The sequence below is a fragment of the Carassius carassius genome, chromosome 3 (assembly GCF_963082965.1).
Source record: "Carassius carassius chromosome 3, fCarCar2.1, whole genome shotgun sequence".
Taxonomy (NCBI): domain Eukaryota; kingdom Metazoa; phylum Chordata; class Actinopteri; order Cypriniformes; family Cyprinidae; genus Carassius; species Carassius carassius.
Genome location: NC_081757.1, coordinates 18,661,489 through 18,678,846, shown reverse-complemented (window position 1 = coordinate 18,678,846; position 17,358 = coordinate 18,661,489).

Sequence of the window (17,358 nt, the reverse complement as noted above, 5' to 3'; positions counted from 1 at the left end):
ATTACTTTAGTCATTATGGGAGAGGTGGACATTATCACCAGAAGGTGATGATTTAGCGTGTTACTGCTTCCTCCTACTCGTCTGTGTCCACTAGTCTGGTGACGAGTCAACCATGACGAGGGGTCATGACCTTTCGGTTACATCCCATGGACATCTGTATTTCTGCTTATAGATTGTGTTAGAACTGAGATAAGCACACATTGTATTTTGTGTCTCTGCAAAGGTGCATGTTCATAGCTGCAACTAGTAAACACATTCAGTTCCCCCATAACACTGAAGCATGACTCCACTGCCTTCTTATCTGGAGCATGTGGCTGTTGTACTCATCATTGTGAGTTTATCTCCTCATCAGTGTGTGAGTGAGCTTCTGCCTGCTGTCACTCTGCTGAGACAGACAGCAGTACTTGAGAAAAACCTTCTGTTGACACACACAGACACCTGCAGCTGCCTGAGTCCGGCTGAGAGCTATGTAGAGTTAAAAAGCACATATATGCCGAGACAGCAGCAGACATACACATTCACAAGAACAAGGTGTGATGAGACCATAGATATGTGCTCTATCTCTAGCACTTACACATCAAAACATTACCTTTGAACACACACATTCACACATGCACTGGGTTCCAGAATGTTGCACTGTCCTATGTATCTTATAAGAATGTGTGTGTGTTTTGAATACTTTTATGTGATTTATTGTATGTACGGTGGCTGAGAGAGTTCAAAGCGCTGCAATTTAAGAAAACACATGCAAATTGAAAAAACACCAGCAAATAAAAAAACATCTTCATCAGTTTGACAACACAAGTGCTGCAAATCCTCACAACACATGCATATAACGAAACGCGCTGCAAATCATCACAACACATGTATATAACGAAACGCACTGCAAATCATCACAACACATGCATATAACGAAACGCGCTGCAAATCATCACAACACATGCATATAACGAAACGCGCTGCAAATCATCACAACACATGCATATAACGAAACGCGCTGCAAATCATCACAACACATGCATATAACGAAACGCGCTGCAAATCATCACAACACATGCATATAACGAAACGCGCTGCAAATCATCACAACACATGCATATAACGAAACGCGCTGCAAATCATCACAACACATGCATATAACGAAACGCGCTGCAAATCATCACAACACATGCATATAACGAAACGCGCTGCAAATACTTCACAACACATGCATATAACGAAACGCGCTGCAAATCATCACAACACATGCATATAAGGAAACGCGCTGCAAATCCTCACAACACATGCATATAACGAAACGCGCTGCAAATCATCACAACACATGCATATAACGAAACGCGCTGCAAATCATCACAACACATGCATATAACGAAACGCGCTGCAAATCCTCACAACACATGCATATAACGAAACGCGCTGCAAATCATCACAACACATGCATATAACGAAACGCGCTGCAAATCATCACAACACATGCATATAACGAAACGCGCTGCAAATCATCACAACACATGCATATAACGAAACGCGCTGCAAATCATCACAACACATGCATATAACGAAACGCGCTGCAAATCATCACAACACATGCATATAACGAAACGCGCTGCAAATCATCACAACACATGCATATAACGAAACGCGCTGCAAATCATCACAACACATGCATATTAATAAACACTGCAAATCATCACAACACATGCAATTAACAAAAGCAAATAGCAAATAGCACTGACCACAATAGAAATGTTTCAATAAGACCCCCAAAAGTGTCGGACCTGGCCGGGATTTGCTTATCGTGCAGTGGCTACTGGTCAGTGGAGTTGTTAGTGAACTGAAAGGTGAGTTTTTTTTTTCATGGTGTTTTTTTAAACGAGGTATTTGCAGCGCGTCTCACTATATGCATGTGTTGCGATGATTTGCAGCGTGTTTCGTTATATGCATGTGTTGTGATGATTTGCAACACTTGTCTTGTCAAACTGATGAAGATGTTTTCTTCATTTGCTGATGTTTTTTCAATTTGCATGTGTTTTCTCAAGTTGCAGCGTGTTGAGCTCTCTCTGCCACCGTATGTATGGGCCCAAATTGGCCACGTAATGCTTTTCTTATAGAGAGAGAGAGAGAGAAAGGTGCACTTCTAATTACAAGACAGCTGAGTATAATGTTCCTTTGTCCTCTGTGTCAGGAACAATGCCAGGTATGTGTGAGGTGTGTTTAGTCCCATTATTGTCCTTAACAGAGACATTATAGACTCTCTGTCTGTCTATCTGAGTCAACATTAGGCTTTTTTATTTCATTTTGTGTTTAGATAACTTTCTGTTTGTTCTTTATTTCATTTTTAAAATAGTTTATTTTTTTCCCTCTGTGACTGCTTGTTTGATCTTGTGTGTTTTTTCAGGGTTTTCAGGGTTAATTTCAACTAATATTAAACACACACAAACATATTTTTATTTTATTACTTTATTGGAATGATTGTCAGTCTTTACAATATGACTAAATTAACCAATATTTTGAGTACAGAAAATAATGTGATAAATTTACACATGAAATGTTGTATATGCAAAACATGGCACTGTCCCCCTCTCTGTCTCTTTCTCTCTCCAATAATGTTGAGTTAGATGATAGTAATATGAATCGACTGCATGTTCCAAACCTTCCAGACCTCATGGGCTGCAGTACAGAAAATACACAACATTTATTGTAGTAACGTGATAGCCGTGTGCAGAGAAAGAAAGGGAGATGTGTTTTTACACCTGATTAGATTTATGGAATAACACTGGTAGTTTTGTTACAGCAATATTAAATATTTTTCATTTTCCTGCCTCCTTTTAAAGATGCTGTTCCAGACTTTGGTCGGGACCAAAGCCCAGTTGCAACAACCCCCTTAAATTACAAAAACTTTTAGTTACAAATGTTGAGCATAGCAGCTCTTCATAGACTTGTTCCACATTATCTCTCTGAGCTATGCCCCTGCATGTACTCTCAGGCTGTCAGTTTCTGAAGTAAGTTCTGAGGTTTGGACTTTCATGCAGTAGATCATTCTGTTAAGGCATCTAAACGATCAAACTCATTTTTACTGAGCTGTTATATTGCTCTTATGTCGCTGATTATTGTTATGCTGCACACAGAGTACACAGAAACTGGTTCTCAAGAGCCTGACAGAGCTGTCGCTTGTGTTGTGTTATCTGGAAGAGAGAGAGCTTGTGTGACGCTGGTGGTTCTGAGGGTGGAGTGTTTGTTGTTATTGCATTAACTTGCAGCTGTGATGGTACTTTGAGTGTTAGCGGTTTGAGGATTCGGCCCGGCTGCCAACCTATGTGTACACACACACACACGTACACAAACATGCACACACACACTGTTACCTGAATAACAATAACAGCGCTCCATTGTTGGCGGCTGATCCTGTGTAATGAAATATGTTTTTCAAAACCACAGAGTGGCAAACAAGTCATCTTTTCAGAGGTGTGCCAACTATAAAAGAACCTCCCGCCATCAGATGCAGATTAGGAGATTAGCAATGCTGAATAACTGTCCCAATGTTCCTCCTTGGCACGGAGATTATCCTTCACAATGAGGGTGAAAATGAGTGGAAAATCCAAGTGCATCTATCTGATCCTACTTTGTCATAATAATACATTTCATATTTATATAGGGTCTTTCCTGTGCTCGGGTGTATTGTGCCTGGGCCTATTCGTAAGTATTATTCATAAAACATGACAGTTTACTTAAGACTGGGTGATTCACACAGACCGAAAAAAGTTACTTATCTGGCAAATCTTAAATAAAAAGTTCACCCAAAAATGTCAGTTCTGTCATCATTTGCTCACTATCTTGTCAGTCCAAACCTGTATGACTTTATTTCTTTCTAAGAAATAAGGAATTTCCAACACTTTTTAATGAATGAATCTGCATGATTTCTCCAGTTACTTCTGATTTACTGTATAAGCATTAAAGATAGGAATTGGTAAAAAAAATCTTAGACAATTTAATACCTGACATAATATTTTAGAGTTTTGGTGTAAGTAAAAATATAATGCATATTTAGAAAAATTCTATATGAATTCCTTTAAAAAAAAAATGCCCATCTTTTTCAGGTTTAGAAATCACAATCTAAAAATTAGGCTACTTCGTATATTCAGGTTTTCCAAGATCATGGGAACAAGTTATTTAAATATTTGTTTTGTCTTAAAGCATTATAAACCTTTTTGAGGCCCCCTGAACTATGGACTGTGTTTTTTTATTGGTTAAGAAAAGTGTTAAGAAAAGTTTGGACAGATTTTGACCTATAATTGCTGTCTCCAGAGGTTTGGTTATCATCCGTACTGTTTTAGTGTTCAGTGTTCATTCAGTGTAGCTTACATCATTAGCTGCTTGTATATTTATAATCCTTCTGTTCTCCCTGTCTTTGCAATCAGGTTTTAGTCAGTAAGTGGTTGTGTTTTCTTGAATAACAGCTCTCATTGTGTTTCTTTGTAATTAAACTTTACAACAGCTTCAAATATTAACTCAATCTATTTGTTACAGCATCCTGAAGAGGATGAATCACTGAATGTTAAGAAATGTTACCATTGCAATGCAGATCATAGTAAAATACATTTTCCTGTGTGTGTGTGTGTTTGTACAATTAATGTTTCAGAGAGCAGAGCATCCACAAGCCCCACTGAATGATGTCATCAGACATTTGACACAAGTACCCTTAATTACTAGTGAACTTTTAAGCTCCAAAGAATGGGTACACACACGCGTGTGTGCGCATTTTTCTGTTTATCTCTATCTCTCTCTAAATTCATGCATTCCATTCAAAACATTGGTTAGTTTCAGACAAGTGTCAACATGGCTTCTCCATGAAGCAGAATGTACGAGAGAAAAAACGCACTAGTTTATCATAGCCCGTGTGACAGGAACACAACAAATCAACCTGCCAAAATGAACACTCCCTGATCCTCAGTTTTCTGTCTTCCCACTGTGAGCAGAGAGACAGGTCTGACTGGATTAGGTGTCTAGACTACAGAATTAACCTAAAAAGAACAACATTTGTGTACTTCACCAGCAGATATATATTATATGTGGCAGCTAGAGATTATAATACTGTGATGTTGCTTTCAGTCATTGGAGTGTGGGTGTTCCATCACCTGATATGGTGCTATATTAATTACCATTTAAACCTGGTTAAACATTGGCATGGAAAGCATCCATTTACAACGTCATTTTTATTCATTGCCCGACATAAATGGATTAATGTCAGAGAACATTGCTGTCTTCTTTATTCGTGACAGCCAATCTAAAAAACATTCCATGGCTCTTAAGGTTCTGTTTGGACCCGATCACGCCTAGTGTTTGCAGAGACATTTGATCAGTGGTCTTTTTAAGTCATCGGTTGTCAAAGCCTGTTGTAAACATTGAGTCATCCATAAACTAAAAGATATAGAAGATCTTGAGAGCTTTCCATCTGAAAGTGTAGGTGTGTTGGAAGTGAGTCAAAGGGATTTAACCATGCACTGACTGTTTTTCTTTTAAGTTCTGGATGGCCGTCTGATGTGCAATTTCAGACAGCATTCACAAGTGTTTCTTGTGAGTGCAAAGTATGCCAGCTCTGTGTATTATTCTCACAGAGATATTTTACACGCACTTCAGAAATGTGCTTTGCTCCTTAGACCTCTCATTATCTGCATGCCGACTGTTTGTCTGGTCGCACTTGCTTACCAGAAAACAACTCATCCTCCAGAAAACAACTCATCCTCCTTTTCGGTCTATTTATCAGTCTTTCTGTTTAGAAACACTTGAGTTGATGCCTCTTTGCACACTATACTGTAGGACACTATGCTGTTAAAATGTGATGGAGCTTCCCCTCTTGTTCAGGGAGGGTAGTGTGTTTTATCAAAAGACCAATGATTAGGAAAACCAGCTAAAATTATGTACTACATAAAGAAACACTGTAAAAAAAATTTATCATAGCATATCTTTAATGTTTTTGTTTGTTATCATTTGTTATTGAACTGGTTTGCAATAATAAGACATTGATAATTCTTGTTTAAGGGTGAAAAGTCATGCTTGAATTAAGCGCATAGCACTATGTTGACAGAGGAGAGAGTATGCCAGTGATCTTGCTTGTCTACTTCTGTCATCTGTGTTGTACTAGTCATTAAATGTCTTCAGTGTCACGTGATTTGGGATGCAACTTTACAGATATGTATGATGTACCAGATTTTTTGTGGTTATGATGCATTCTAAGACTAATCAGAAATGTGGTTTTGAGAAGAAATCACAAATGAACATTTCCACACTTCACTCAGAAAAAGTCCAACAATTGTACCTTAAGGGTTAGTTCACAGAAAAATGAAATTTAGCCCACAAATTACTCACCCTTAAGTCATCCTAAGTGTATATGACTTTATTCTTTCAGACGAATCATGTCGGAGTTATATTAAAATTTGTCTTTGATCTTTCAAGCTGTTTAATGCCACACAGCAGGTGTTGGAGTGCATCAGTCTAAAATAAGTTAAATAAAAGCGCCCATCCTTAATAAAAACTATCTCACACAGCTCCAGGGGGTAAACAAAGTCCAGAACAAAGTTTAGTGAATCAATGCATTTTTGTAAGAAAAATATTCATATTCATAACATAATAATCAATTTAATCAGGAGGCTTACATGAGGCCTTTGTTCACCCCCAGAGCCGTGTGAGACACTTTTTTTTAATAGATGGGCACTTTGTATTTAACTTCTTTTAGACTGATGCACTGCATTAAACAACTTGAAAGACCAAAGACAATATTTAATATAACTCCAACTGGATACGTCTGAAAGAAGGAAGTTTTATACACCAAGGATGACTTATGAGTGTGAGTAATTTATGAGCTAATTTTCATTTTTGGGTGAACTAACCATTTAAAGGCCCTGATACTTCAAATGAAATCGAAGAACAAACTGGTGTGGTGACATTTTGAACAAAGTCCTGCCAAAAGTGAGTTTGTTTCTGAAGCTGGAATCATGCAGCCTACCAAAGGGAGCTTTCCTGAAAAGTTCATCTCTGGCTGGTAAAAACTTTGATCTACAGTTGGTCCATGGCAATCACATGATAATTGTTACAAACCTGTAAGACCTTTGTTCATCTTCAGAACATAAATTAAGATATTTTTGATGAAATCCGAAAACTTTCTGACTTACCAAGTTCAAGGCCCAGAAATGTAGCAAGGAAATCAATAAAATATATGTGACATCAGTGGTTAAACCGTAATTTTATGAAACTACAATAATTTTTTTTGTGGTCTGTCATAGTACTGTCATGAATGCATGTTGAAGACTGACATGGGAGAGAGAAAAATTGCTGAATAAAGTTGTTATTTTTGTTTTCTTTGCACACAAAATATTTTCTCGTAACTTCATAAAATGATGGTTAAACCACTGATGTCGCATGGACTATTTTATCATCCTTACTTTCTTTTTGGACCTGAATGTGGCAGTTGCATTGCTGTCTGTGTGGGGTCAAAAAGCTCTTGGATTTCATCAAAAATATCTTAATTTATGTTGCGGAGATGAACGAAGATCTTACGGATTTGGAACATTTTTGGGTGAACTATCCCTTTAACTGGAGTTCTGAATTTTCTAAACCTATAACCTTACCCATAATTTATTCCTAAAATCAGAGGGAAATGATAGCTGATTAACAAGAGTGTAGATGCACCTAATCCTAAGTGTAAGCCTAAAACAGACATTTCCTGAAAGTTATCTCTCAATGATGTTGATCCAGGAACATGTTGTACTTGTTCAAATCACGTTCACCATACCCTTATGGAACAACTTTGTACCTTATCTACCCCTACAAGGTGCATATTATTACCCTAGAGTATTAATATGTACCAAATAAGGTAGCTGACCCTGAAAGATGAGTGAAGTGACAAGGCCTTGCTTCCCTAAAGATTTTATTTGCATGTTTTTTCTGATAATATTAAAAATCCTTAAACACCTCAGTCTCAGTCAAAAAACATTTTGTGTGTCCCAGAACATGATAGGACATCTCTTTGATCTGTCTCTCTCTTCCCTGTCCCAACTGAAGATGCTGCAACATGGACACAAACTGCTTTCCCAACTACCAACGGTCAAACCAACACTGACAACTGGTTACTGCACATCTTTTTATGATTTATTAACTGCACACTGAAGGCTAAATTCCATGATATTTTACTCAATGCAACAATTATGATGTTCCACATTGTTGATGCAAGTGTTAGCAGTGTTAATGAGAGACTGTAAAAGTGTGAGATGCTAAAGTTTGAAATGTGATTCAGTCAGAAAATGATCTTTATATGTGTGCGCCCATCTCACAATGTGTCTGTCATGGAAAGAATAATGGGTCATGTATGTGTGTGTATGAAAGCGAAGCCAGGTGTGTGTATTTCCACTGTTGCGCTCCTGTTATTTAACCTCTGCTGTGTGAGATTTGGAGTCTGATAAGACTGTAGCGCTTGGTAACAGACGCTTGGTCACTCAGTCACACTGTTGCTGAGGGAGATAGGTGCTCTTTAACCACAGCCCCGGGTCCAGGCCCTGCCCCCTCGGCCACAGGAAGTGTGGAGACTGATAAACACACAGCACTTCCTCTTTCTGCTCCACATCTTCTTAACCAGCAACTTCCTCAGAGTACAGTCTTACATAACCCACACACACAATCATGCACACTATCACCGCAGGTACAAACATGCACATACACACACTCAATCATGAACATACACACACAAACTTACAGTGGCACTACAACTGCACACACAAGTCAGGACACAATATATATATACACAACTATTCGTAGTTTGAGTGAAACATATTAATGATAAATAGAAGATTAACTATAATATACATGTATTGTAAGACTTTTGCTCAGTGACCCAGTATCACCCACCCTTCTCAACTGATGAAATCAGTGAATGTATGTTGTGATCTCACACAGTATCTTTATCTGTCAAAGCTCTCATGATTCGGATACTGAGAATTTTGCTTTATTTTGCTTTACTATTGGCTCATCCTTGTTCCTTAGAATAAGACTGTGGACACATGATGCACTTACTGACAGCTGTTTCCCATCACAGTGCATCTTACAAGGGGCCTGAGACCAATAAATACACTGTGCACGCACAAACACGGAACACATAACACAAATACTCAGCAAAGAAACATTATTTTCCTTTGGTACAAACAATTTCATTTCATTTCTGACTCAGATTTAAAAGGAGTGTGAAGTGCATGTGTTTCCTCTCAGGCTTTTCCTCCATCTTGAGTGGTTGTCACTACTGCCCAAACATGCTTGGACGTTTGTGTCCAGATTGTTTCCGGTCATGTATTATTTCGTTTTATATGTGTGTAAAACTTTTAACATATAAAACTTTTTTTTTTCTCTCTGGAAATTTTCAAAGTTGTAAATAAAACTAAGATTAGTTTGGCGCCGGTACCTACAGGATGGCTGCCTCCGTGACGTGCTCTGCATATGTTTTTGTCTTTTTGTTAGTTTGTCCTGTCTTTAGTTATATTCCTGCAATCAGTTTCACCAGGGATGAACTGCAGAACGCACCACAAGATGTTTTTCCGGATTTTAATTATTCAGACGTTTTACTGAATATTGTTATCGGAGGAGCAGCGGCGCTGATCAAACGCTTCAGGACGCGCAGGCGGGGAAAGCGAGCTGGCGGGCTCGTCAGACTCAGGAAGCGCGGATTTCGAACACCATTGCCTAGCATCCATCTGGCAAATCTACACTCTCTACCCAACAAAACGGACGAACTCCTTCTGCTTTCTCGGACAAATAAGGATTTCACACACTCTGCTGCTCTGTGTTTCATGGAAACCTGGCTGAATGACGCCATACCGGACAGCGCGCTCCATCTGCCGGGCTTTCAGCTGTTTATAGCGGATCGCGACGCAGAATCAATGGGGAAATCGCGCGGCGGCGGGACATGCTTTTACATCAATGAACGGTGGTGTACAGATGTAACTGTGTTAAAGAAGATGTGCTGTCCTGATCTAGAAATGCAGTTTGTCAACTGCAAGCCGTTCTATTCGCCGCAGGAGTTTCACTCGCTCATTCTGGTTAGTGTTTACATTCCTCCGCAAGCGCAAGTAAGTCTGGCTTTACAGAAACTCGCTGAGCAGATCACAGAGACAGAACAACAACACCCGGACTCTGTTTTAATCATTCTCGGGGACTTTAATAAAGCCAATCTCTCCCGTGAACTGCCAAAATACAGACAGCATGTTACCTGTCCCACCAGAGACAGTAATATATTGGATCACTGTTACACAACAATAAAGGATGCATATCACTCTGTTCCACTTTGAACTGTTGCCATCTGGTCGACGCTACAGAGCACTGAGCACCAGAACGACCAGACACAGGAACAGTTTCTTCCCTCAGGCAATCCATCTTATGAACAGCTGATACACACTGAACACACTACACTTTATATTTATATACACATACACTTAATTTATCTAACACACATACTTAGTATACACTTACATTTTGCACATAACATACATGTACGTACACAACTGCATTTTTGTAATATACCTGCCTACAATTGTAAATTTGTATAGTGTCATTCCTTATCTACTTATTTGTATTTTTTGTATTTTTATATTCTTTTATTAAGTGTTTTATGTTCTGTCGCTGTCATTCTGTTGTACTGCGGAGCTTCTGTCACGAAAACAAATTCCTCGTATGTGTAAACATACCTGGCAATAAAGCTCATTCTGATTCTGATTCTGAATCTGATTATTGAAGACCATTTTTCAAGAAAATTCTTCAGTTTTTCTACTTCAAAACTTCATGCCTAATTCAATGAGCCATTTTTTTTTTTATTTACAAGCAATTTCTCAGTGAATATTGTTTCAGATAAATCAGTCTACATATGGGTTTACCATAGGCCTGTGTAGACTGTCACGATGAACAAAGCTATTTTTTCCATTTACTTACCCCAATAACACTCTGTGAACAGGGGCTGGGTGAGGGTCAGGTTATATTTACCCGAGTGAGATAGATATGCTGCTCTTTGTTCAAGGAGTGCAAACACTCTCTGCATGATCTGACCAACCCACAAAGTGTGTATATGTTTGATCATGGGCTTGTGTTGAAGCCAGTATATATATATATATATATATATATATATATATATATATATATATATATATATATATATATATATTCAGTGAATTTATGTGGAAGACTAAGTGTTGTTTTGTGTGACTCATGAAAGCAGTTAGAATGCTGAGATGTGTAAATCGACACTCCCATAACCTGGCGGTTCCCCTTTCAAATAACTGAATTACAATGACAGAAAGACCAAGTATTATTTTTAAATGTACCACTTAATAAAACCGTTGTTAAGATTAATTTTAGCAAGTCAGGGTGCACTACCATAAGAAATGATCGTCAACCTATTAGCAAACATGACAAAATGCAAAGTGATTGTCTGGGAATCTGGCAGAATGGTGTGTCTGAGGGAAACTGTTCGAAAAACTTTATTTTTGCAGTTTGGTAGAATAGAATTTACACACTTAATTTAACTAAAAATGAAAATTCTTTCATTATTTAGTCCCCATATTGCATTACAACCCTGTATTACTTACTTTCTTTTTAGCAACACAAAATAAGACATTTTAAAGAATGTTGGTAGCTAAACAGATTGGGTAACCATTGATTCTTTATTTGTCATTACTGATGTAATAGATTTAGGTGTAGGTTGGGTTTCAAGAAATATGTTCAAGGTTGATGTGCAGCTGGTCACATTCATTCTGTGTTTGCTTGTATTCAATGTATTTTTTTTTGGATTTCCAAAACATTTATGTTTAAACTACAGAAGAGGGGGCAGAGGAAGTATTTCTTCCTTAGCACAAGTGAGAGTGATTGGTGTTTTCCAAATCAAGTTTACATAGTCTCATGACAAAGTAATGTTTTTCTATTGTTTTCTGTTGCTTTTGTCTTTGAGTGTGAGAAAAATAGGCAAGGAGACGGATGTTACCTAAGGTTGTGAGGAGACAAAGAAAGAGAGGAATTTGAATTTGTTTTCTTGTTTATTTGCAGATACAGTGTGAAATGTCTGTTGAGAAGAGACTTGATACAGCTGTTCTCAGCTTGCTTTGTTTCTTTTTAATTCTGCACAAAGAAGGAAGTGATAAACCCTAGATTTTGTTTACATTCTGCTCCATTTTCTGTGAGGTTTGATATTGGCTCTGTTATGATTGGCTTAGGAACTGAATTTTGAGGTTAGGAGCTTAGATGCCGTTGTTGGATTGTCCAAATAAAAACATGGCCTAGCGATTGAGTCAGATCTTATCATGAAGTTATGGATGGTGTAGAAAAAAATCATTTCCACAGGTCTAAGGGGAATCTGCTCAATGTGTAAAGTGTAAACTTACCCTTAATTTGTCCTCGCTAGAATTGACTTAATTGACTACAGGGAAGGTTTTAAGCTCCTGAAGGAATGGAATTGTAAAGCATTTCTTTCATTTCGTAATATTTCAGTGTATAGTCTATTATACTGTATACTAAATAAAATAGTCCAAAATGCAATTTAGGCCTTGAGTTGAGTCTTGTTATTTTAATCAAATAAATATGTGAACCTGAGAGTCAGTTTTTCTTCATATATATATTTCAACACCAACATTTGGCTCTGTGTTAACATGTGCACTGTAGAGGTCAAAAACATCCTCTCCATTTTGGTAATATAATGAAAACTTTAATGCAAGCCAAGATGTGCTTGCTACATACTATGCTTTCCAGTAATACCAAGTCCTGTGAGTGATGACCTGCATATAGGACATTGAGAAACATGACATGTTGCACAGATAATTAAAATTTGATATTAGGGGGATTACATTGTGTACATTGTGTAATGTGCTAGTTTCTGTACATGTTACACAGTATGAATGAACATATTGCTCAGGTCAGGATATTCATATGGTGAACGTGCACATTGCATCATGTCATGCAGAGTGATTTCTCATGAAAGTAGCATAAAATCAAGAACCAAGTAGTGATGTCACAACAGTGATGGCTGTGTCACATTTCTAGAATACATACTATTCTAGTAGGATCCGGCATTGTGGTTGGATTTGGGATATTGCGCAATTGGAGTAATTACGGTTTTTCAGTAAGTGGATGAGAAGTGGGCAGTGCATTGACCTTGTGTACCATTGGGTGTGGGTGAAGGTGGCTTCTACACGTCTTTCTCATCAACACTGGTGAAAGCTGTGGGAAGTTCCCTATTAACGGACAAAATGTTTCTGTAATTTCCTGAATAGTTTGTAGACATGTTAAATGTCCACATATTTGTCAGATATGTCATGTGAACTCACCTTTTATAGCACTTAATATAATAGAGATTATTCCACAGGTTTAAAGATGAAAGGAACAGAACAAAATGGCTAATGCTAACTTTAAAAATGAGGCAAATTCAGAATTCTTCTGTAAAGCAGCTGCAGCAAGACAACAAACATTACCACTATTCAGCTTCAGTCAGTTTAGTTCAGTGTTGATTCAGTTCAGTTCATCAACTGTCAATGCAGTGCTGTCAGATCAATAATATTACTGTATATTAAGTGTCTTTTAGACCTTCAGGCAGTCAAGCAACCCAGTGGTGACAGTGGAAAGGAACTCTATCAATTGACAGAAATCGTTTAAGATATGTATGTACAGTACGATCTTGCTAAATAAAGCAAAACAGTGATGTGATGTGATTTTGGTGTGTTCTTCAGAAATGACATGTGCATCACTGACACTTGAGTGGCCCAGTGATACACTGTAATACTGTTGTGCTTCTGTCACAGATGTGTGTGCATGCTTGCACATGACAGAAACTGTATATGAGTTTATATTTGCTATCTTGCATACTCAGTACAGGGCAAAGCTCTTCACAGACTCGTAAAGGAAGTCAGCGGTACATGTGTTTTTGTATATCTGTTGAGGTAACCAGACTATCCCAGATGCCATCTACCACTGAGGGTCTGTGGTCTCTGTCACCTTGTCATCCCACCACACACACACACACACACACACACAAAATACTCAGCTTCCCGGCAGTCTCACCCCTCTCTTCCCTTCTTCTGGTAAGTTTCCTCTTCCCCCCCCCCCCCCCCCTTTCATGTACTTTGTACAGCACTGTCCATCTGCAGAGAGGAAGGACAGCACGTTCCTGAGATGTTTTATCAGTCGCATACATACGGATCTGACATCACTGAATGGAGACCTGCTTGTTCTGGAGAAAACAGGATTTCACTGATGTCTTTCGAAATCCATAAAACTTCAACTGAAATGAGGAAGACCCCTTATGTGAGCTAGTAGGGTGATGAGCAGTTATGATAGCGTATGCAATATAGTAACTGTACTTAAGGAATATTACTACATGCACACTGGCATTTATTAATTTTTGCACATCTGAAACTGGAAGCTTATACTGATTCTTCAGAATTGTTATATGGTTATACAACTTTGGTTTAATCAAATATAATGCAGTTTTTGTAAACATAACTGCAAAAAAGAATTAAAGTAATAAATATTCACAGAAATTCTAAAATAAGTTGTTCATTCACATACATTCAATGATCTTTTATTTTTAGCTGAACTTGCTTATTTGATAGTATATACTATTTTATACTAATTTCTATCTATAGCGTTAGTTCAGAATTATTGAATCTCAATGGCTCCCAGTCACCTCATTGGTAAGAAATTTCATACCAATTTACACATATTTATAATATATGTGTGTATTTCAATAAAGGGTGTGCTATAAGAAGTACCCTCTTGACCTATGTATATTTGCTGCCACTTTAGTAAAAATAAAATATTACAATGTCATGTTTTTGTAGATGTTCATATATTGTTAATAAAGTTAAGAATTTGGTAACGCTTTACTTAAGGCCTTTATTTATAATGCAATATAAATGTAGTTTTAATGCATTAATCATGCCTTGTAATACACCATATAATGCACTGTACAATCCCATGAATTATTGTAACCACAGTTAATACATTTAACACTTATCAATTCATGGTTACACTATGAATTTTTAATGTGGTAATAAGAATTTACGACAAGATATAATCAGTAAATATCGGCACCCTTGCTAAATATAAGCAAAGAAGGCTGTGAAAATTAATCTGCATTGTTAATCCTTTTGATCTTTTATTTACTTTCATTAGATAAAAAAATTAAATGGGGAGAAATATCATTATGAAATAAATGTCTTTCTCTAATACACATTGGCCACAATTAACGGCACCCTTTTATTCAATACTTTTTGAAACCTTAATTTGACAGTTTTACAGGTCTTAATGTTCTCCTATAATGCCTGATGAGGTTAGAGAACACCTGACAAGGTGTTCTCTAACCTTCATCCAGAATCACTCCAGACCATTTAGATTCCCAGCTCCATGTTGGTGCTTCTCCTCTTCAGTTCACTCCTTTCATTTTCTATAGGGTTCAGGTCAGAGAACTGGAATGGTCATAGCAGAAGCTTGGTTTTGTGCCCAGTGACCCATTTTTGTGTTGTTTTTTAGGTTAGGATTATTGTATGGTTGGAAGATCTAAACATAAGATTTCTAACGGAGTCAGTCACTTTTTCATTTTTTATCTGTTGGTATTTGATAGAATCAAAGATGCCATTTGTCTGAACAAGATGTCCAGGACCTCCAGCAGAAATATAGGCCCACGACATAAAAAATACAGCTCTATATTTCATTGAAGACATGGGGTACTTTTTATCCCTGTGTTCACCAAACCCATCTTGAGTGTTTGCTGCTAAAAAGCTAATTTTTAGTTTCATCTGACCATAGAAGCCAGTCCCATTTGAAGTTCCAGTCATGTCTGATAACTGAATATGCTGGAGTTTGTTTTTGGATGAGCTAGGAGAATTTTTCTTGAAACCCTCCCAAACAACATGTGGTGATGTAGGTTCTGTTTGACCATTTTTTAAGGTTTTTTGACACCAAGAGTTAACTATTTTCAACAGTTCTTCAGCTGTGGTCTTTGAGAGTCTTTAGTCACTCAAACTGACCTCCTCACCATGTATTAGGATAATATAGACACACGTCCTCTTCCAGGCAGTTTCGTAACATTTTTTGTTGATTGGAAATTCTTAATTATTATCCTGATGGTGGAAATGCAAATTTGCACTGCTCTAACTCTTTTCTTAAAGCCACTTCACTAATTTGTAAAGCTCAATTATATTTTGCTGCACATCAGAAATATATACTTTGGTTTTTCTCACTGTGATTAAGGGAATTTGAGCTTTGTTTTCCCTCCTATTTATATTTCAGCGAAACAGGAAGCCATGGCTGGATAATTTCATGTTCATAATCACCCTGGAATGCTCAAAATTGTGAGTATGAATGGGAATTTCCTTCAGAAATATTTACTCAAAAGAATTTCTATGGGTGTCAATAATTGTGTGATATTTCCCCCCATTTTAAATTCTTAATATCCATTTCTTTTTAAATAAAATATCAAAAGGATTAACAATGCAGATTAACTTTCACAGCCTCCTTTGATCATATTTACCAAGGGTGCCGATATTTTTGGCCATGACTGTTTTACAGTGCACATAATGAATAATTATAGTTCCTTATATCCTTTTATAACCATTTATAATGTATTATACATTAAGGCTTTAAGTAAACTGTTACCAATATTATTTTCTTTTTTTATTATTATTTTTATTGTCAGTTCTACTGCCTTATTAAGAAACAACGTAATTTAGAACAAGTAATGAAACTGCAGGGTGCACAGCTGGAAACCCATATAACTTATCTAACTTTAAATTTACTGAAACAGGTCGATTTAACTAACAATGTCAGGGTCACTGAATTAATCACCAGACAATGCATGTACTAATAAAATGTATAGATTAAATATACTGTTAGTCATTTTTGATAAAACTACTGCATTAAAGGGGTCATATGACATTGCTAAAAATAACATTATTATGTGTATTTGGTGTAATGCGATGTGTTTATGCAGTTTAAGGTTCAAAAAACATATTTTTTTCCATATACTGTACATTATTGTTGCTCCTCTATCTCCCGTCTTTCTGAAATGAGTCAATTTTTTCAAAGATCATCAGTCTCAAAAGTGAGGCGTACGCTGATTGGCCAGCTATCCAGTGCATTGTGATTGGCTAAATGCCTCAAGTGTGTGATGGAAATGTTACGCCGCTTAACATACTGTGATGCCATCTACCAGCAGGATGAGACAAAAACAATAAAACCCATAACAAACGAGACTTTTGTTGCATCCAGTGGGGACATAATTACTGATTATAATGACTTATACTGTCTTTTTACGTGCCATGTAAACATAAAACCATGTCTGCA